General features: G+C 41.4%; 1 long non-coding RNA gene across 1 annotated transcript in view; it reads left to right on the forward strand.

The window, feature by feature from the left end:
* The first annotated feature begins 1,406 nt into the window (after window positions 1-1,406).
* Window positions 1,407-23,486, forward strand: part of LOC116913965 — a 31,984-nt gene continuing 9,904 nt past the window's right edge. Inside the window, exon 1 of the long non-coding RNA XR_004389648.1 lies at window positions 1,407-1,917. This is a non-coding gene — a long non-coding RNA (uncharacterized LOC116913965). The remainder of the gene's footprint in view (window positions 1,918-23,486) is intronic.

A 23,486-nucleotide genomic window follows, 5' to 3' on the forward strand; every position in this document is an offset into this window, starting at 1 on the left:
AAAGCCCTATACACATTCATCCCTTAAGAACATTCATAATAACCTGTAAATACACAGAGTGGTTCTCTCCGCGGCTTCTCCCACCGTCTCCTCCCGTCTCCTGTCTCCTTATGTTCCAATCTCCTCCTCCTCCCTCAACCTTTTCTCCCGCCATCCTTCCTTCTCATCCAAAGACAGGCCTCGTTCTGAGTTGTAGCTGCCTTCACCTGAATGACAATCCTACAGGTGACAAGCAGTGTACCATGAGCTTGCCGCCCCCCAGCTTTGCCACATGTTTTTCATTGAGATAATACTGAATTTGTGTGTTTATTTCTTTGATTATGACTCAAGTATTATAATCAAGAAATTATTGGGAAATTCCAAATCATGAATGTTTCATTGTACATTCTAAAATTTTAATAGTTTTGGTTCTCACATTTAGGTCTCCTGTCCAATTTGAATTAAATTTTGTAGAAGGATATATAGTGCTGAGTAAGGAGCTAACTGCAGTGTTTGGTATGTGGATTCTATTTCTCCTTTATAGAATTTATTGAAAATACTCTTCTCCCCATTAGATGTCCATGACATCTTGTTTAAAATGATTTAACTATGTATGGAAGGGTTAATTTGGGACACACTATTCTATTTCATTGGTCCATGTGTCTGTAATTATATCAACTATACTGCTATAATTGCTATTGTAGTGTGTTGTTTTGAGATTATGAAGTTTGACACTTCTAGGTTGATTGTTCTATTTCAAGATTATATGGAGTCTTCAGGGGTCATTTTAGATACGGTATAGATTTTAAAATGGATTTGACTGAGGATAAGTTTTATATATATAGTCAAGAGAGAAGAAACAAAGTTTGCAGAAGACAAATCTTTAGGAAAAGCTTGTATTTGGAAAATTAATAGGAAAAGAGTCACCTGAAAAGTGGGTGTATTAGGTACCATTCTGTTGCTATAGTAAAACATCATGACCAAAGGCAACATAAGGAAGGAGTTTATTGGGCTTTTGATTCCAGAGAGTCCATATGACCTGGGAGGCATGGTGGTGAGCGGCCAGAGCAGGAAGCTGCGAGATCACATCTGTATCTGAAAATGTGAGGCAGAGAGAGTGTATGAGAACTAGAGTGAGGCAATAAACTCTCAGGCCACTTCTGGTGCCACGTCTCCTCCTGTGAGGCCACACGACTTCCCTGTTCCACTGTTCAAGGACCTGAACCTGTTGGGGGGACAGTTATCATTCAACCACAGGAGGCAAAGGAGAATCATTCTGAAAGTTGGAAAAAAGAGCCAGGTAGATGGAGAACAAGTTTCCACAGTGAACTTTCAAGCAAGAGAGAAAGGAAAAGGAAAACAGAGAAAGAACGTGTTACATGAGCCAGGAGCCCACCAGTGACCTTTGCAGAGACTTTTCAGCCAAGTGAGAACATGAGAAAATCAGAGTGGTGAGAGGGCTCTAAAGCAGGCTGCAGAGCTGGGTGTGAAAGGCTGCACTGATGGGCGTGGCATGGGAACAGAAACCCTTTCAGAGAAATAACAGCCACTTAAACCCCTCCCCCAGCTCCCTGCCCATCACATCCTGCAAAAGATGCTGGTGGGAAGAACAAAAGAAAGGAAAGAAAAGATAAACCCCAGCAAAAACCAGTCATCAGAGGGAGGTCAATTTCAGCGTGACGTGAAAGGTGGACGTCACTAACTGGAAACTCTCTGACTTCTGAAGAAAGAATCCAGGACCCACTCCCATGATAGTGCCCTAAAGCTGAGGTCCTGCTGACCCAAGTTGCTTCTCGTCTTGCTATTGGCTGACACTGTTCATATAACAGTGGCTGTTTCACTTCTGTTTGAAATAAACAAGCTGAATTCTATGGGAGAGAAGCCAGGAGTCAGAGCAGAGCCAAACGTCCATCCAGGCAGCGGAAGGCAGAAGCACAGGTAGGTTTCCATTTGTGTTAATTTGTTACTGAGAATTATGCTTTGATGTTTCCTAGAGGAATGGCTTGTGGAAAGTAAGTGTAATTTGTTCAGCTATCAGTGTTTGTTCTACCGCCTTATGGTAGAGGAAAAAGTACAAAAGATTGTAGAATGTAGAACACACCTACAAGATGGACTTGATTGGCAGTTGGGGTATTTCCTTCCTTTTTGGGGGTGCATATAATTTTAGATTTCTTTCACAGTTGTATATATAAAATAAGAACATGTGCATATTCCTTTCTTCCTTTAAAGTGTGTTGTCTATCCATGCTGCAGGAATTCTACAAAATCGTAATTGTAAATTGCTGTACGAGGCACTAACATTTGCCCTCTTTTGGCATATAGATTTTGCCATATAGATTCTTTCCTATTTTGCATGGATTGGGTCATTCTATTCTGTAGACTTTCTTTCTACTCAGAAGCCTCGCCTTTGGAAGAAAGATTATATCTGAGAAGGTGCACTTCATTCATTTTGGAGCATCTGTTGCCTTTTTTTTTTTTTTTTTTTTTTTTAGCTTGGGTGCTCAGTCAGAATCACTTTCTCTCAGGAGATTTGGAAACAGCCCTTCAAAACCTGATTTTCTGGTACTGACCAGTCTTTAATGTGTTTTTGTTTGCTATTAATTCCCAGGTTATGTTAATGAATAGTCAGTTAAAAAATACGTTGTTTGAAATACTTTCTAGTCTCCAACACGCACATCAGAGTAATATGAATGAGGAAATAAGAAGATAGAATTAAAGGCAAGTCTCTTTTTAACTCTGTAAATAATGTAAGTTACAGAGCTAAGTTCTAGGGCATGCAAGAATTTTAGAAATCTTCGTCTTCCACTTCAACCACTTCAACCCCTGACAAGAGACCCTACTTGAAAGCTTCATTTCTCTGATGCTTGAGCTAAGAACTTGAAACTCTAGAAGGTTCTAAATATGTTAACATTAAGTTCACTAGTACCTGCCAAAGCTGTCATATTTCTTTTCTTTCATAACCTTGCAAGGTCATTCAAGAGATGGACATTTAATGTGTGGCCAGTGACAAATATAGCATGGGTACAGCAGATGGCTAAGACTGGTTCTAATGACTTACTTTGCTTTCTAAGAGAGATTGTTTTCATTGGATCCATGTCCCTCTAAGAAAAAAGAATGGACTGAATTTATATCAGAGCTGCGTTCTGGTTTCTCCCCTTAGAAAGAGTAGACAGATAAAAGGCAACTAACCCAGGCTGAATCAGTCCTTGTTCTTTCCTGAGCTTCCCACAGGAATATTCTTGAATGTAATTTGATCAACAGCATGTCAAACAAAATTCTTCTTGTTTTCATTCCATGGAGAATAATACCTCTTTAGCATCTTTGATGTATAGAAGCATTTAGTATATAGGAACATGTTTTTATATATCTATAGAGAATATATTTTTCATTTTGAACATGGCAAAAACAAAGCCCTTGGGGGCATAGGGTTATTTCTCTAGGTAGAAGCAAATTGGTGAGCCCAGAGGACCTGCTACATTCTTACAACCCAAATAATAACTATTTTACAGAAATGATTAAATGAATTTTGTTTTATCTGCATGTTATTAGTTAAATGATGTCATTAATATTGTATCACTTGAAAAATAAAAGATGACTGTGTTTCATTGGCTCGAAAATGCGGGATGTAGAACAGCAATGTATCATTCGTCCTCTTTTATTGAAAACAGTTATCTGTATTTGGAGAAAGAGGAGGAGTGTGCACGCAGACCTGTCTGGCTGGTAAAATTTGTTATTTGCACATGACTCAGCTTATTATCTTCTCTACTTTAAAAGTGTATATATATATATATATATATATATATATATATATATATATATATATATATAAACAAAGAGTAAGTTAAACAAAACTGAGCCGAATGGACTGCACCTTCTGTTTGTTCTCCAGATAAAATATCCCCAACTCCTTTTTCCAGTTGGCTAGAAGGAAGCCCTGTGCTCAGTTCTGAGTTTTGTCCATGACTGTCACTCATTGTGTCACAGTTGGGGCTAGCACAGACTAAGCCCTCAGTGTGTTAGGAGCCAAGTTGGTCAGGCCACTTCCAACTTCTCCATTGAATCTTATTCCCCCAGCAGATGAAAGTTTTGAAGTTCAGAGGAATGAAATACTATGACAGAAAAGCAGAGCTGAGACTTGAACTTGGGTCTCTTCTGACGCTTATCTACCTTGGGCCTAAGAGGAACTCCCTCCAATAAGCCACTTTTGTGAAGAAAGGATGATGGAGACTCCTTCCTATGTGTCAGAATCGCCTCAAAAACTATTAATAACCAAGGACCTCTCCTATTTTCTTGTTTGCCCTAAACAGTAGGCATCAGAGACATGCTGGTCCCCTGAACTAAGCTTACAGGAGAAAAGACTCATAAGGGATCATGCAGCTACTCAGAACTTTGGCTAATGCAGCAGCGGCAGCATGCTGGGTAGCACAAAGAAAGAGAAGCATTTGGCTATGACTGCTCATCTTTGCTAGAGAGCCTGTTTAAATCCACTTGCCATGCATGCATTTCTCCACACATAGACCCCCTCTCTCCTTGTGTAGGAGTGGGTTTTGTGTGTTCGCGTCCATTGTACTGCAGGAAGAACCCGAAGACGGTCTTGGCATTATACCCAGGATGTGGGAGCCCATTGAGAAGACTGGGAAGGAATAAACAAAGTTAACTCATAGATGTGGATTAGTCACAGCTGTTGACCTTTGCTTATTAACTTCTATTCATTGACCAGCAGGGAAAAAGTGATATTGTACAACATCTAAAGGGAAATTCCCATTGGATTGATGGCTGGGTGATAGTATAGGCTGTTTTCCTTGGCCTGAGGAGTCCATGAGGAGCATTGTGTGTGAGCTAAACCCCAAACTTGAAGGTCCATAGGAAGATACAGTCCAGTCAGCTTTTGTATCTTTGTTATGAAGTCTAAGGTCCTTGAAAGAGATTACAGTCAGTGTGGTGGGGTGGGGACATGACTTGATTGGTAGCATGCTTGATTAGGATGCAGGAGGCCTGGAGGAGCTCGATCCTCAGTGCTGCATAAACTGAGTTATGGGGGTGCATGCCCATCATCCCACATTCAAGAAGAGGAGGAAGCAGGAAGAGGATCAGGAGCTCTAGGTCATCTTTGGCCTGGGTAACTTGAAACACTATCTCAAAATAGAGAGATAAATAAACAGTTTGGGAGCTCACCAGAGGAAGAGCTAGAAGGGAGGAGAGAAAAGAGGGAGAGAGAAGCAGAGGCTGTCTATTTTGGAAACTTCAATATTAATTAAACTGAGAAAATTTAAGAATTTAATCAAGAATTATTTTTGTATTATTATTAAATTATGATTTTTTTCTTGAAGAAAAAAAAGACTTTACTACATAAGTCTTCTCCAATGAGCGTGTTAGAGGCCACCTCTTCTGCACCCTGTCACAGAGAACAGTCTCTTCACCCTAGACCACTTCCTGCCTGGACAGAAACTCTTCTACCTGGCAGATTCTAAGATTTGGAAATGGCTCACTTTGTTAATTTGAACAGACACAGATCTCTGTCCGAATGAGAGAGATAATTTGCAAGCTTGGGTGCAATGGCATCATTTTCTACAACACTGAGATAAGAACCTTTGCACTGGGTTCTACCCCAGGGTCCTTGACCCTAGAGTCTTGCCTCCCCTTTGATAGTGTGAGGGATTGAACTCATGACCCCATACTTGCTAGGCTAGTGTCACCTCTGACACCTCTGACTTGAACTTGGGTCTCTTCTGACGCTAGATTCCAGCCTTCCTGACTTGGCATTGTTAAGAATTCACTGATCTTTGATCTGGATTTTAGAAGAAAAAAAATTTATAAGGAAAAACACACTGACAGCATTTCATTGTAAGGAGAAACTTGGAATCTCCCACTCTCCACAAATATTTATTGGAGACATAAAATAAGAAAGTATCATCACATTTGTGTGTCACGTGTTGTGCTAAGCCTACAGAGGAACAACAACAGGCACTCTGGTGATTGGACACAGCAATAACTGAAGTACAGGTAGCCAAGACTTGGAGGTTCAGAGAACACTCCGGTGTCTGTCTGTCTGTCTGTCTCTGCTGTGTGGAAGAAATTATATTTAGATAGGAATTTGAGATTGGATAAATGATAATTAGGCTGTGAGTTGGAACTCAAAGTACACATTCACAAGAGAGAATTTCCCCTCCTTTCCTCCTCTCCTCTCCCCTCCTCTTGCCTTCTGTTTCCTTCCATTTCCGTCCCCCTCTTTCCCTGCTCTTCCTCCTCCTCTTCATTGGTCCCCTTCCCATTCCAGTTAAGCACTAACTAATTCACATATCATAGCATTATCTCAGAGAGTAGTTACTAATCCTCTGCCTTTCACCTTGGCGGGAGTCAGAGCATTCAGGAAGTGAGACTCAGTGTAGACTAATTCAGCAGCCTTACTAAGATGCTGGGTAATAACGGCCACCTCTAGTTTCCCATAATGCACTGATGAGGTGGATTAGAAAACAACAAGAAAGGTAAGGGTTCAAAAATGTACTGTGTGTGTGTGTGTGTGTGTGTGTGTGTGTGTGCACATGCGTGCACATGCATCCATGCATGTGATATGTGTCTTCAGGGTGGAATATGCACATGCCATGGTTCATGTGTGGAGGCCAGAAGACAGCTTTGTGGGGTCTATTCTCTCTTTTTGAGTTTGCATGAGTTCTTAGGATCAAACTTAGCTATCAGAATTGCACAGCAAATATAATTAAATCTGTGAATTTAATAAGTATCATGGACTCATATAATATTAACCAAGATTTAATGAAAGCTATGAGAATCATAGAGAAGCACACACTTAGCCAAAAATAATACTTTACAAAGAAATCATATCTCAAGGAGGGCAGAGCTGTTAACACATGTTCTCTGTGTACTGCTGGGTTCTTTTACTGTGGTGCTCGAACGTTGGTAGTTAGGATGAGCATGAAGAAAAGTTAGCTTTGTAAGTAGTAGAGAAAGGAAAAAAATGGGATTTGGCAAAGAGAGAGTTGGGATGAAGGAGATAATGCTATTTATTGGTCTTGGAGTCAGGGGGGTCACTCATGTTTATTGAGGTCAGTTACCTGCAAGGCTTTAACACCTGCTGTATCCCTGGGGATCACTAATAATTTGGGAGCACCCTTTCTTGACAATAGCACACAAATGAGTGAAATTATGAAAAGATTCTAGTTTTAAGGGAGTCATTCTCTGTAAATGTGTTCACAATTGATAGGTACCCCTGGGTGTAGAGAGAGCCTCAAGGAATCACTTAGAATGTACGAACTGCCCAAACAGGGTGTGTTTGCACACATGCTTGTGTGTGTGTGTGTGTGTGTGTGTGTGTGTGTGTGTGTGTACGTGTGCTCGCGTTCTGCAAAAGAAATAATAAGGCTATTGGTTTTTTTCCTTTTTACTAAAAATGGATCCTTTTCTCACACAATATATCCTGATTATAGTTTTATTTCTTTCTACCCCTCCCAGTTCCTTCCCACCTCCACTCCCATCCGGATCCATTCCTTTTCTGTAAGAACAGCTATTGTTAAAGTACCAATACAAGATGGATAATTATGAGATCTCATATTTTGGGAATATATAATTCTAAGTGTGTTTTTCTACTCATTCTGATTTTTTTAAGTTTAAAATTTTGTTACACTTATTTCATGCATGTGTCTGTGTGTGGGTGTATATGCTACAGCATGTATGTGGAAGTTAGAGGACTATAGTTGGTTCTCTTCTTCCATAATGAGCATCTTAGGGGTCCAACTGAAATCCTTAGGCCAGGCGATAAGTGCCTTTACCTGCTGAGCATCTCTACGGCACCATTCCTGGATCTCTGCCCCAAAGGTGCTCTGGCATGTGCATCTCCTTGGAGTACCTCTTTCTCTATCTGTATCGGCATAAGATGTGCAGAGGGTCTCATGTATGTATTTTGTGACTAAGTTCTCCTTTTAGTGGAAGACAGACACAATGCTGTGTGTGTATTTCCAAGAAGGGTCTCGTAGCATCGATACGCTTTCCTGGGTTAGAGAAAGGCAGAGAGAGGCAGACAGAAGCTGAAGAGTAAATGTAGGTAAGAGATCACCAACATTTACTACCCAACTACCATAACATTTACAAACTGTTGGAAGTAAGAAACTTAATGTCATACAATTCAATGTTCCTGTTCATTAGAACTACAAGATGAAACCAAGATAGTGAAATTCGGACATTATTTTTTGGGGATTTCTGAGTTTTCTTAGGTCATTATCATTCTGGAATTTGATCAGAAGGAAGGTCAGAGGACCCAACATCTCCCTCATTCTTCAGAACATCTCCCCACCAACCTGGTGGATTCCTGAGGGATCCTTTCTTGAGAAAAGTAGGTGGAAATTTTATTTACAGAGCAACCAATTAGGTGAGGCAACTATAAGAAAGAAATTTCTTAATGCGTTTGGAGTCCCATAGGGTATTTGGGCTGTTGGAACTATTACATATTAAAGCCACTCTGCCACCTGCCTCTTGAGGATTCTCTATTCCCCCAGGGAATTCCCTGATGGACACAATGGGTTTAGACGCAGCTCAGAACCCAAAACATCTCATGAGTAGCGCATATCTTCATGTGGAACACTGGGATGAGTCCCCATACCCTGGGTTGGCATCCAAGAAGAAGGATATGATCCTGAGACTTCTAAATGAGAGATGAGAACTGATGGTGGGCTGCAAAAGAAGACAAAACAACAGTGAGAAACAAACTGTGCACAGGCCACTGAGAGGGAACTTCAGTTTCCCTGAGGTGCTGACGTGAGGGACCTGGGCGTAGCCTGAGAAGGCTCTCCACAGCTGTTGACAATCTGCGAAGCAGAGAAAGTGACACAGAGAACTGCCTGCCCTCAGGACTTTCTGGGCCATGCATGCTTACGGAATGAGTTCCAGCTTCCAATGGGACCAGCAAACCTCTTCCCAATGGGCTCAAGTGTTGACGGCACATAAATGGGACTCTGGCAAGCCAAGAGTCTTTAATCTGATGTCCCATGAAGTGGCTTCTACTCTGGGAATCTTCGAGGCACTCTGGGAATGACAGATGGAAGAATCAGGAATCAAAATCCTCTAGGGTGCTGAGTCTGTGGGAATGGAGCGCAGGGTGTTCAGTGCTTCCCGGAAGTCCTGACACCAGCTGAGCTCCTCATTTAAAAGCTGTGACAATCACAGTTATTTTTAATCTTTTTTGTCTGTTTGTCTCCAGCAGCTTGGTTTACATCAATCCTTTGAAAACGAAAATCTGAAGGGCCTTTGAAACTTTGCCTTTATTTCCAAGATGACTTTGGTGTCTGCTCAAGTTCAGCTCCATTTTCGCACCTTAACTTCAGGAAGAGTCCTAATGCTACTTCCCAGCTTTGAAGGACATATCAGTTCTGTACTCTGTGGTCTGGAGTTTGGAGAGACAAATTTGTCTGTGGACTTTTCTACTTTGGAGAAGGACCACATTCTTGTGGGCTTGCCTTGCTGCATAATGACATCATCCTACACATTCTCTCTGCGTAACAGGGAACCACTTCTGAGCTATGCAAGGATTCCAGCACAGTGAATCCTTTCTCTGGTGGTGTCTGTGGTCCAGGCTCTGGCCTAAGTGTCATCCATATACATCCTCCCAGCAATTCCACGAAGTAGAGCTTATTATCACCACTCCTATTTCATTGATAAGAAACTGAGGCAGGAAATAAAACTACCTGTCTCAGGTCATAGAACTAGTACATGAAAGGACAGAATTCAACTCTGAGTTTGTGCATTCCTCTGTGTCTCTCTTGCTGCAGAATAGAATGGATACCAGTCTAAACCAATCATCTGTCTGCCTTTGCTTTTGTATTTGTACCAATGCATGAGAAACTTTTGCCTCCTTAATATTAGATCCGGGGAATTTTGAACTGGCCAGTTATGCGGGACTCTAGCCAGCTTGCTAGATAGACCGAGTTGAATTATCCTCCAGGCAAGAAATTTAGTAAAGTAAGAGGTATGGTGAGAGTCTGACATCTATAGTTTCAGTCCTGTCAGACAAAACATGGTGTCTGCTCTTAGAGATTTCAGAGGAAAGAGGGGGTCTTGTATTTTGAGGAAACAGGCTTAGTTAATGTTACCCTAATAGCTGTGGGAGTGGAGCATTCACTGACAGGCTATGTGACAGTGGTCACCTTTCCTCTGGGTAGAGGCTTGGGGCTTGGTTAGTATGAGGCCATACAATTTGATGGTAGTCAGGATACCTTGAACCCCAGGGGTGACGGGGTGTGTTCTTGCCTTGCTTGCAGCCCTCTTTGGTTCAGACCTGTTTACTTAGAGGTCACTGGATACCTTCCAAGTCATGCACTTGAAATTGAATGATAGTACTGAATGCCATTGCATCCTCACTCTTCTGCTAGCTGTGACATCCATTATGGCATTTGCAGATACCCAATCCAAGTCCCAGAGGAGTAAAGACACTTGTTCAATGCGTCTCAGCTAGTCAGATCCAGCCTTAACTCTGTTACCTTCAAAGCTCTTCTCTTTTGTTGTAGGTGCCATATAAAATGTCCTTCCTGGGTTCATGCATTTGCACTTGGCTTCTGATAGCTGTGTTGCTTTGGAGGCTTTCATAGCTGGAGTTTTGGGGGAGGAATTGGGTCAGAGGGGGCAGAGCTTGAGGTTTTCTATGGGCTTCACTTCGTGTCTGCTCTCTGCTACCTGACTGGATTGAATGTGACCATCCAACCTTGTGCTCAGGTGCCTTCTGTGCGATGATGATGATGATGATGATGATGATGATGATGATGATGATATATAAATAAATATATATTTAAATTGTGGCCCCAAATAAACACTTCCATCCTTAAGTTGCTTTCTGTCAGGCATTTGGTCATGGCAAGGAGAAAAGTAAGTGTAGCTATGGGAGGTAAGAACCAGCTATGTTCTAAAGTTTAGGGCTAAAATGAAAAAAATGAAATTGGGAGGAAAGTTATGAACTGAAGGGTGTTATCCAAACAAAAGCCTCTTACTGCAGAGGAATCAGACACAGCTAATTAGATGCAAGGGAGGAGAAGGGAAGAGAGACCAACAGGGGCTACAGATTCTCCTAGACCATCAAATCCTACTGCCGTGTGTAGCACACATGCTTTAAGGATGGGGTAAAGAAACTCCATTGACTAATGATAGACTTAAACAAGATCTCTCAAACAGAGCCCTGGAAGAATTGAGTATGCAGTCTGTATGGGGCTGTTTCTTCTTAGGGCTTCAGGTGTTTGTTTGTGTGTGTGTGTGTGTGTGTGTGTGTGTGTGTGTGTGTAAACTGGTAAAAAAGATTGGATTTGCTCGACTCAACATAGAATTAACACATCATTTCGCTTTAATTCCAAAATAGTCCTAAGGGACTAACCTTATTAGCTTCATTTTAAAAATAGAAACTCAAACTCAGAGGGCGAAGACTACATAGATAGAATGTAGAGGGGACAGGAGTCAAATGAGTCCTACTGAATTTCAGGGAAAATGCGTTGGAGTCTTTTCTTATCCACAGTTTATATTTGTGGTCAACTGTGGCTCAAAACACTCGAAATGGAAAATTTCAGAAATTATTCCCACGTTTTAAATGCTAACATGTTTTGAGCAAGATGATGATAACTCATTCGACTCTTCCTGCTGTTGAGGAAGAAGTTGTTCTAGAAGCTACCTACCTACCTACCTGCCATGAGATTAGCAGTCGAGGTGTCTTCAGAAAGAGAGTACAGTCTGCCCTCCATGACATAGCCTATCTCAGTAGAAAATCCTTCACAGCACTTGCGGAAGTAAAGATGGTCTGCTTTGCTTACTGTAGTCACATTTTCAACAGCTGCTCCTTTATCGGCTTCTTGACTCAGCCTTCCAGCCCTCCCTATGTTCTCCTCCATCCACTGCCAGAGCACCTCTCTAAAAATAGACCTAAGATCCCAGCTATTGGAGGGCTCTTGTTGCCCAGAGGATAAAACCCAATTCCTTATTATGGACACAGACTCCTCTTGCACTGTCTTATCTGTGTATGCCTCTCCTAGGTCGTAGTATATGACTTACATTTCTCCACACTTACCTTGTGTTTTAGACTTTTGGAACTCTGTTCATCTATCAGGAATCCTTGACCTTCTCTTCTTAGCCAATGTGTTGGGATATCGGGGAGACACTCCGTTATCATCGCCCCCACCCCCACTGGCTGCCTCTCCTCTTGACATAAAATCAGGCACTTCATGTTTCCTTCTGACTCTTGTCACTTCACAGCTCTGTTGGTTAATATGTCTGACTCATTGTCCACTTCAGAGGTGACTATTGGTCCCAGAAGGTGTTTTCTTTAAGCACTGTATGAGTGTGTAGGATATGACGTTCAGATTGGTCAACATGAGGCTGTGGTGAGAGGTGAAGGCCTCACCCCATCACTAACCTGGTGAGTAAACTTGAGCCTGTTGGCTATTCTATGTCTCTGGACTTTGACCTTATCTATAAAATGACCAAACCAGAGCATCGAGCATTGCTATTAAAGAAAACCACCAGTGGTTACTAGAGATTGATTACATACTTGCCTGGAGCTTGACAAAGCTTGACAGAGGTCCTGATATGTGCTGAGCATGGTAGCCCACCACTCCCTGTTACATAATGAGTCTCTGGGTTGGCGCTAGATATGACTTGTTGAGGAAATGCAATTTGCCAGAGCTCTTGGACAGAGAAGCCTGCTTGGTTGCAAGTGAGAAGCAATAAGAATGACACATCAGAGTGTCAAGATCCTTTAATGCACGACTTTTCCTGGTGTTAACTCAGAATTATGGCTCTCATTTCAAAGGGAATATGAGACAGTTCATTCTGGAGCCAAATGTGAGGGTTGACCATAGCCTGGGAAATGTAGATTCAGGTTACCGCCAAGTAACATATTCCAGTGTGTTTTTATAGTAAGAGAACAAAACAGGTATAAATCAAAACACTTAGACTATATTTGTGAAAACATCAGGTTGGGTTACATACAGTTAATCAGCCTCATAGAGTTTGGGTATATGTATTTATTTTCAATTTGCCAGGTCCTAGAATCAACCAGGAAAGGAACCTCTGCCTGTCCATGAGGACTTATGTAGATGAGGTTACTTTCTAGAGATGTCTGTGACGGATTTTCTTGATCGGTGTAACTGAGGTAGAAAGATTCACCCTAAATGTGGGCAGCACCATTTCGCAGGCTGGATCCTTGACTGAATTCAGAAGAAGGCAGGCAGCTTCACTGTGGCTGCTTCAGGCTCCTGTCACCAGGATGTGTCCTTGAATTATTAGCCAAATTAAGCCCTTTGACTCCATAACTGCTCTTGCTTGGGTGTCTGTCATACAAACAGGGAAAGAAACCAAGGCAGGAGGTGAAGATTTCAGTTCCCAGCTCCTCCTGTTGACCAAATATCACATCATGTGCCTGTTGAGGCCAAGTATTGCTTTATGCCCCTTGGTACTTTTTGGAATCTGATAAAGATGGCCTCATGCCAAGTGGATAAGAAATCAGTCTTTCGGAAAGAAAAATAATTGGCAAGACCAATAAGGAATAAAATTCCTGAATCATTGTAAACTTACCAGCCACTGTGATCTGGGTTTGATTTTTTTCTCGCCCTTCGTATCTGACATAACATTTAAGTGTGGCATATAAATACAATAGGAGTATTACAACTAAAGTTTAAATAAACAAGAATACAGTATTGTCTAAAGAAGTAGGTAAGGAAACAGGCGTTTAAATCAACCCAAATCACAATTTTTAATGAGATTGACTACAGGCTTGCTCTGTGTCTACAGTTACATTCTATAAAGGTGTTTGAGATTACTACCTTTTATTTTTAGTAGTTTTGGCATAGTTTGATTTTTATAGTTATAACCTTATAGAAAAGTATTTAGTTCTAATCTAGGAAACACTTGTCACTAATATATTATAATTATATAATATAATAACTATATAATATATACTATAATAACTATATAGTATATAATAACTATTACTATATAATATAATATAATTGTGGATAATGATGTTTTTGGAGCAGGATGTCTCTGTACAGTCCTAGAACTCACCATGTAGATTAGCCTGGCTTTGAGATCACATAGATCTTCCTAGCTCCCTCTGCTGAGTACTGGGATTAAATGCATGTGCTCTCTTAAAGGCAATAATTTCAAAATGATAGGTATTTTTGGTATGAGATATTATTGGGGAGTAAATGTAAAGTAATGTTATAGAAGGCACTAGATAATGGTATAGTATATATTAAGTTTTCTTTCATTAAAATTATCTTTTCATGCATCAAATATCACTAGTAAGGACACTAGAAAACAATGCTCAGACTGGTCAGAAATCAGCAATCATAGGTTTTGTAGGTGCAATGAGATCTTACTTCTTATTTTACAATAAGAAAGAGAAAAGGGATTCCTATGGGGTCACTTTGTAATATTGTCCACTTAGTTTTTATTGACAAAACATGACTGTTACTTAATTAAAAATCCCAGCCAATTATACACTCGAGTACTTTGGATACGTTAGAAACACAGGCTCTTAATGTGTAAAACATTGTGAATATTATTATTGGAGATTAATTTTCTGTACAATTTGGATAAGAAAAGTTGAATCGAATTTTTGGGTATTCCTAATAAGGAGGAACAGAATTAATGCTATTACTATTTGAGACAGGGTCTCTCTGTGTAGTCCTGGCTGAGCTCACTATGTAGACCATGCTGGCCCTAAACTCACAGAGATCCACCTGCTTTGCTGGGATTAAAGGCGTGTGCCATGACACTAGGCTCAGTTAAAGTTATTTTAAGGTAGCTAGATACCTGAGTATGCAACAGGGCTCACCTGAGCCTTTAATTTGTTTTGTATTAGCATTTTAAATATAAATAAGAGTATAGTAATTGAGCTGGGCAGTAGCTCATTAGTAGGACATAAGCCCCAGTATTCAGGACTTATAAACGTAATAATATTATTTGTTTAGCTCAGCTAATTTTTAAGGTAGCTATGGGATACCTGAGGTTATGTCAACAGGGTCAGTCTGAGCCTTTAATTTTTCACCATTTATACCCAAGTCTTGAAAATTGGGAAGCACATTTTAAATCCTGGCTCCTAAATAAAAAATTGATTAGGAGACCTGAATTAATTAGGGAGAAATGGAAGACCAGCCTAAATCTCAAGGATAAAGGCTGAGGGAGTTGATAACCACCCAGGTATTCAGGACCCATCAGCCCGGCTCAGCAAAAAGTGGAGGACCGGGGAGTAAAAGAATGGGAAGGCCTCTGTCCAACAAATGATTTCTTAATATGCATTACAAAGCGACCAGGCCCAAATTTAGTTCAGCTAATATTCCTCTCTTCCTTAGTAGGAACATTTTACTTTTTGGGGCTCAAAGTAAAAATGCCCTCAAAATTGTTTCTTTTGGAAGATTTAAAGCAAGTCATTGTCAATTGAGAAATTACTCTTTTAACAATTCAAATTATACTAACTAATGAGAGACTTCTTTACCAAGCATAGTGAAAATACTTAAATCTTTTTAAACATCAGGACTGAAATAGAGCAGGTGGTCTGGGTAAGCAATTAGTCACAGCAAAAACGTGATCAACGAGAGTATCTACTGTTGTCTCTATTTATAACTTCATTAAGCCCAAGACTAGCAGGATTTCTATAACTTAAGAAGATCCTAAAGCAAGTTTCAGATATCATAAGTGATTTAAAAAATATCTAAACAAAAAGGATTCTAATCATATACAAAGTGAGAGCTCGTGGCCATGTGAGGGGAGTGTTCTGTTCTGTTACATGGGGTGTTCCACAGTTGCTGTGGCTGAGAGGAATATCGCCCAGTTTCCCTGGGGTCTGTGTGCTGTGTTCTTAGAAGTTACTAAGCCCGAGACTGAGGAATGTCAATCCACGAGTTTGTCTGCTGCAGTTCTGTAAGGCAGGGAGTGGTTAGAAGCACGTCCTAGAGTCCTTTCCTTCCAAGCTGAAGTTTCTAGTAAGCGCAATCATCTGTCTTTAGTTGTCATTCCTCTCATCCCCTGGGGGCTCACCACGGGAAGACTCTGTGACGGGTCTTACCAAACTGAATTTGTAAACATCGTGTTTAAAAGTCCCTTATGACTATATATAATGTCACTCTTCAGCAGAAATGGCTTATAAAGTCCTTCGTCTATGTATTGGGAGGGGGCCAGAGATTTTATGTATATGAGTGCTTTGCCTACATGTTTGTATGTCCACGCACCATGTGTGTGTCCGGAAGAGGACATTGCATCCCCTGGGACTGGAGTTAGAGATGGTTGGGTTAAATAACTATTAAATAATTACTAATTATTTACTACCATGTAGGTGACCTCTGCAAGAGCAGCACATGCTCTTAACTGCTGAGCCATCCCTCCAGCCCCCTCTGTCCATCTTAATAGGACAGCCCACGTTTATTTTATGAGGAGATAATCAATGCTTCCCGAAAGGAGTGAGACAGAGGTTTTGAAGGAAGTATCTCGAGCCTAAGCTTCAGTCATTGACAGTTAGTGTCATTTATTTGATTGACCACCAACCCACAGAACTGATGGCCTTGGGACAAAGGACAGTTTCTACAATAGAATATTTTACAAATAGATAGTACTTTCTGCACTAAATTATGTTTATAATAATTATTTAACTTAACAATAATGCTGTAGAACTAGAGTTTCATAAAGGTTACTCATTGTCAGAGCCCGGATGTGCAGAACTAGAGTTTCATAAAGGTTGCTCATTGTCAGAGTCCGGATGGGACAGGGCCGGACGTGCCTGAGGGAGAGCCAGAGATACAGGCTTGCAAACCAATAGGAATTGACCATCTATACAAATGAGATGAGCCACCCTACCTGCCTGCTAAGAGACGTACTGCACTGATGTAATTTACGGCCGAAAAGTAACTGTGCACCATTTGAATTGACCAATCATGTGTTCAATGTTTTATAAACCCCGAGTTTGGAGGCTGGTGATTCCTCTGTCTATTTAAACCAGGATCCCGAAATCGACCGGGATCTTAATAAAAGCTAAATCAATGGCTACTTGGGGCACCCCACCTTTTTCGGGAGAGATAGCTCTTTTTTGCAATTCTTTCAATAGAATTCCCTCACTACACGTACAGGCTATCGAGTAAGTGAGGCAAAACCCATACACATGTGGCTTTTAACCCAATCTCATCATCAGGTTTTAATTGCTCATTGGGTAAAAAAGAGAAAACAAAACCCTTATTTTCTGAGATAGTTTTTCCTATAAGTATTAGTAAGAGAAAACCCAATAGTTAAGAAGACGTTCTGAAAGGAGTATGCTGTTGACACGTAGGGCCAGTCCTTGGGGTGCAGGGGTGGGGCACGGGCCATCACCAGGCTAAACACCTGCTAGACCGACCTTGTCCTGTCACCGTCCACCAGGCTAGGCTGTGGCTGCTGCTGCTCACAGTGCTCACTTTCTGTGGGGTGAGGGCATCAGGCGCAGTGCTGTCCAATGACCTGTAAGCACAATGGTCATACACGGGATGCTGGTAGGGCAGCCAGAGACCACGGTAGGGTTGTGTACATCAGCCTGAAGGTCTCGTAGGTCCTGCCCTCAGGTATGGTGCCTCTGAGCAACAAGTATCTGAGACGAAGAATAGTTCATTTTCTGAGATAAGTCTCCTTTAAAGACTTCTATTGTCCCTGCCGCCCATGCCGATGCCTGGGATTTATGCTGCTGCTGCAGGCTGTGTTGATATTGGTGGTTTGTGCTGCCACTGGAGGCCAGGTAGAGGTCTGTGATCCATGATGCCATAGGGTGGGGACCAGGTTGATGTCCGTGATCTGAGCTGCCACTGGAAGCTGCCAAACCATGGTTAATCTCATGATCCCTGTGCCCCCGACTGCTATGGGCAAGGAAGCTTCTTTTGCATTGGTATCGATGATTACAGACTGATAACAAAATGAGAGACATTGAAGGCTTCTGAGACATCATCCCCCTCACCAAATCAAACCAAACCAAACAACAGCAATTACAACAGAGGCAGAGGCAGGTGGATCTCAGTGAGTGTGAGGGGCCAACCTGGGTTACACAGAGAAACCCTGTCTCAAAACAGAGCAAAGCAAAACAAGACAAAGGAACAATAACCACAAAACCCCCAACAACAACAACAACAACAACAACAACAACAACAACAACCATCTACAAAGTGTGATAGAGATGTTGAAGTGAGCTGTTCACAGTTGATGACTCCGGCCAGGGGTGTTGTTGTTGTTGTTGGTGGTGGTGGTGGTGGTGGTGATGGTGGTGTGGTGGTGGTGGTGATAGACTCAGATTTCTCTAAGGGGCTGGCCACCAGGGGTTGACCATGCTGCAGTGAGTACATGGGCAACCGGAATTGGACTTGTTTGTTTGGGGGAGTGGGTCAACGGCGGGAGGACAGACCTGGGAGGAATGGGAAGTGAGTGTGATTGGGGTGACTGGGGTGACTTGTATGGCATTCCCAAATAATTAATGAAAATATTATTTGGGGGAATCCTCTTTCATTGTAATCAGAGCATCTGACAAGATAACCATACTCCAAATGAAAACTCAGGAGGCTGAAAACCACATTACATCTTTAATATTGTATAGTTATAAATATAGTCACAATGTGGTGACACTTACGTGTCCTTCTAACAAATTTAAGCACGTGTTAAAAAGGTGAATATTATAAGAGACACCCAGAAATTGATTTTCTGAAAAAGGATTTTAAAATATTTAATGCATAAGGGAACTAAAAGCAAAACGAAACCAGATATTTCTATCTCTCCCTTTAAAAAGTTTTCTTTTACTTTTGAGCAACCTGTTTGCTTTAGTAGTAAGTGTGCAGATCATTTAATGAATACTTTCCAAAAGTATTTTATTCTTCTTTAAGGCTGAAGGTGCAGAGATAAATTATTATCTCAAAAACATTGTAAAAGAGAAACTATCTAATGTTTATTGGAATTATCTGTAAGCTTAAAGTTGTTTTGTAAGCCTTTAAGACTAAGGAGGTTTAAAAATAACAGGTTTCAAGCAGCTGAAATAGTCAGATGCAGATATTTACATCTAACCAATGGACAGAAGCTGCTGACCCCTCTGTTGAATTAGGGAAAAGCTAGAGGAAGCTGAGGAGAAGGGCAACCCTGTAGGAGACCAGCAGTCTCAAATAACCTGGATCCCCAAGATCTCGCAGACACTGAGCCACCAAGCAGGCAGCATACACCTGCTGATATGAGGCCTCCAAAACATGTACAGCAGAGGACTGCCGGGTCTGGGTTCAGTCAGAGAAGATGCACCTAACCCTCAAGAGACTGGAGGCCCCAGGGAGTGGGAGGTCTGGTGGAGTAGGGAGGAGGGGGCTGGGGACGTTCTCGTGGAGATGGGGCTGGGGGAGGATGTACGGGATGTGGAATGGTCAGAGGGCGAACCGGGATGGGGATAAAATCTGGTGTAAAAGAAGAAAGACTAAATAAAATTATGAAAAATTACAAAACAAAACCCAATTTTCCTCCGTAGAGGAAATAAGTTATAGAGTTGTGTCTTATTTGATATTGTCCAAGAAAAGGCCTTGACTTTTTTCAAGAATTTGTAATCAGCCAAAAAATTATCCTAAAAACGTTTGTATTATATAGATGTGTATATTCAAGTGCATGAATGCGCACAGACACAGATACAGACAGACACAGATACAGACAGACAGACAGACAGACACACACACACACACACACTCTGACCCTGAAGAAATACTCTTTTGTTGCCTCGGTGCAGTGCAGAGGCTTCTTCTCATGTCGATTTCTCTGTCAGTTATCGCTGCTTCCTTAGCACCAGCTGGAATGCTCTGCTAGCTTGATATTTTCTGCAAAATAAGTAAGTCAGCCCATCACCTTTAACTCAACACTTCTTAGCCGAAATATCATGTGACCCTTGGCCCATGTCCTGATAGAGTCCTTGTTCCCTTCTGAAACCTTCTGAAACCTCACAACCCAGGTTTCCCCTGTCTATATGTCACCAGACGCCGTCTTCCAAGCTCCCGTCTGCATGCCCATTAAATTCTACTTCTGCTACTCAGTGGCTTTCCTAAGCTAAAGTTCCAACCTTTTCTGTACACCAGTCACAATGCAGAAAAATAAAATTTCTCAGAAGTAGGACCTGTTCTCCCTCTTCTATCTCAGGTGAGTCTGTTGTTAAACTATTTCCCAAATTTTTTCTATTTACCTCTTCCTGTCCCTCTATTTCTCGCTTCCTGTCACTTTGTTGGAATGGCTGATCATTGTCGTCGTCGTCGTCATCATCATCATCATCGTCATCGTCATCATCATCCACTCACACTGGTCCCCTCAAGCCCATTTTTCTCTTCTTTATTTTTATTAAGAGTTTGGTGAAAAGGTGTACCAATGTGGTACTCTAAACACCACGCCAATTCTGACAGGGGAATCAAAGTGGCTGTGGTACTCAGTGGTACTCTGGGTATTGATTTGATCTTGTGCCCTGGTTCTATGTGGAGGTTTCTGCAAACACCATGGCTGACAGAATAATAATCTGCATGAGGCAAGAAGGAATCTGCTTCAATATGATGTAGTAGCTGGTGCTGGTTCAAACTTCTAAAGTCTGGCAGTGAACAGGTTACTTTTTAGTAAGCAGTACAGTACAGTATGATTTTGGAAAAAGGTTTCGTGGTAACAATGATCTCAGTCCCATGGGCACGGTAGAGCTTAAGGTGTGACTTCATTAAAACTCTTTTGCAGACTACATGTGACCTCTATTTTCAAGAAGGGTCAAGGTTCTAGAGGAGGATCTGATGTGGTCTCAGTCATACAGATAGCATGGAGATCACCAGGTTATAAGCTATATGTGACTTCTCCCCCAAGAATGGGTTCTATTGACTGAGAACCAATGCTCGAGATAAAGGCCTAGTGAAGAAGAGTCTGGGATAACCGTAATAGTCTGGGTGATTCAGGTGTGGCCAGACTCTACAGATAGCATAGACCACTGGGCTATATAAAGTATATCCACCTCCAGCCTTCTGGGTGGAAAACAGGTATACATCCCCTCTGAAGAGACAACCCTATGTTTTTAATATTCCTTTTCCCCATTATCTATGTGTTAGCACAAAGACCTGTGTCCTTTACAGTCCTCTATCCTCTTTGTCCTTCTTGAGATTTGCTCCCCAATTCCTCAGTGGATATGGTCCCCCGCCTCTACCACAGGCCAGAGTCTCTGAGTCAAAGGCCTCGTCTTACTCTTCAGCAGTCATGGCCCGCCATACTTGATCAGACCTTTTCCTGGCTAGGTTTTCTCTGCAGACTAACCTCTCCAGTGGGCTTCATATTTTTCCCTGAGTGCTCAAGAAATCCCTGTGGCTAGTGTCATGGTAGATCTATATGCTCCTCTCTGTTCCTTGGTGGATCTCTCTCTCTCTCTCTCTCTCTCTCTCTCTCTCTCTCTCTCTCTCTCTCTCTCTCTCTCTTTGGTAATCTCTTGCCTGTAGTCACATATGCTGGCTCCCATGCCAGGCCTGTGGTAAGTACCTCCCTGAGGTGATTGTAATTGAGAGTGTCCTTGAAATTCAGAAATTCAGCCAGGCTTCTCTGAGGAAGGAGGTGGGGCTATGTCCTAAATTTCCCAGGGAGTCTCTGCCATTCTCACTAGCCCCATTGTGCATTAGATGGAATGAGGTCCTCATTGTAAAGGCGTTTAAGGACTGGATTGCGTGTAAATCTGTTTTTGCTTACTCAGACCTTCCTCTGGTCTCTCAGGTATTATCTTTTCAGTTGATTATAACAGAATCCTGATGCTGACATCAGCCAATAGCCAAGGGTTAGAAGGAATAGACTCAGAATAAAGGGAGGGATTACTTTTGAGAAATTTTCCCTGTAAATTTGTTGGGAATAATCAATATTCTTGTGATGTTTATGTTCTAACAAGCACCAAGGAGAATCTCAAAACCTCAGGCCAATGTGGGAGTAGAGCAATTCATCCATGTAACCAGCGAGATGACAGGGATTGAAGTTAGCTCATTTCTACATTAATTTATGTAATAATTCAGTCAGAAAATGCTTAACTCAGGGCTAAGAGCCGTGTGCAGAGCACTCTTCCTGTCTCTTGCATATTCCTTACAGTCACCTCATGAGATAGATGGTGTAGACCTCTGTTGCGGAGTGAATGGTGTCTTGCAAAAATAGCACTCACAAATATGTAACCTTATTTATCTATAAATGCAACCTTATTTGGGGATAGCACCATTAGCAATGTAAGTTAGGACAAAGTCATACTAGGTAAAGTGAGCCCCAAGCTCAATATGACCAAAGTTTCTCAAAGAAGAGAAGAGCTAGAGGCAGAGACACATATAGAAAGATGATATGAAGACATAGAAAAACTACAGCAAACAACACCCTCAGTTGGATTGCACAGATTGGAAAGAAATATCTGTGAGCCAAGAACTGCCAGAGATTGCTGGTATCTACCAGAGGCTAGACACAAAAAGAATCCCTCATTCCAGTATTCAAAGAAAGCATAGCCCTGATGACAACTTGAGCATGTAGCCTCCAAGACTATACGAGAATAAGAAGAAAGTTCCGGTGTTTGGAGACTTGAGCCCTGGGAGCATTGTGAATTCCCAAAAGGGAGGGTAATTTGAGATGGCTGTATTTCTCAGGCTGATTTGACCATGGGAGCCTTTCGTTTGACAAAGCATCCCATGGGACTCATGTTCTGTCAAAAGTACTTTGGAAAGTGCAGAATTAAACAATCATACAAAACTATTTTTACACTATATTTATACCAGATAGTTTTCTTCAGACTTAAAAATTTGTATTGGTGCTTATTCATTGCAAATAGTGATGAGTTACACAAAGATAATTTATTTCCAGTATACTGTATGCCTTTAAAAGTAATAAAGCAATTATTTTTGTGAGTCACTTTTTTACATGAGTGTCTGAAGGAAAATTGGGAAACATTGCTGCTGCATCTGAAATTAGTTTCTATATCTCTGAGTAGCTTAAATTAGTGCTTTCTTATTATGTTTCTTATTCTTTGTATTATTATGTGGACTCTTAGAGGCAATGCCATCTAGTCAAAAATCATTATGAAAATGCCTATAATTGAATAAAGTTGGGTGAGTGGATTTGTATTAAATGAAAGTGCTCATTATTGGTGTGGTGAGTTCTTAGAATTTTATGTTGTCTAAGCATCTATTTTAAATTCATTTTTAAGGACTACAGCAATGACCCAATAGGTTAAAGTATGTACTGTTTTGTAGAGGATCAGAGTTAGGCCCATGTTGGGTAGCTTACAATTGCTAGTAACTCTAGCTTCAGGTGATCTAATCCCAGTGGCTTCTTTGTGCACTCATGTGCATATACCAACAGCCCCAACACATAATTAAACTATACACACACACACACACACACACACACACACACACACACACACACACACACACACTTATTTTTTCCTATCAGAATCAGGGCTCAGTCAGCCTTGAAAGTTAGTGTTTCTACCATCTGTAGCTGCAGTCCAGATGGGTGCTGTACCCT

This window comes from Rattus rattus, chromosome 12, assembly GCF_011064425.1.
Source record: "Rattus rattus isolate New Zealand chromosome 12, Rrattus_CSIRO_v1, whole genome shotgun sequence".
NCBI classification, from domain to species: domain Eukaryota; kingdom Metazoa; phylum Chordata; class Mammalia; order Rodentia; family Muridae; genus Rattus; species Rattus rattus.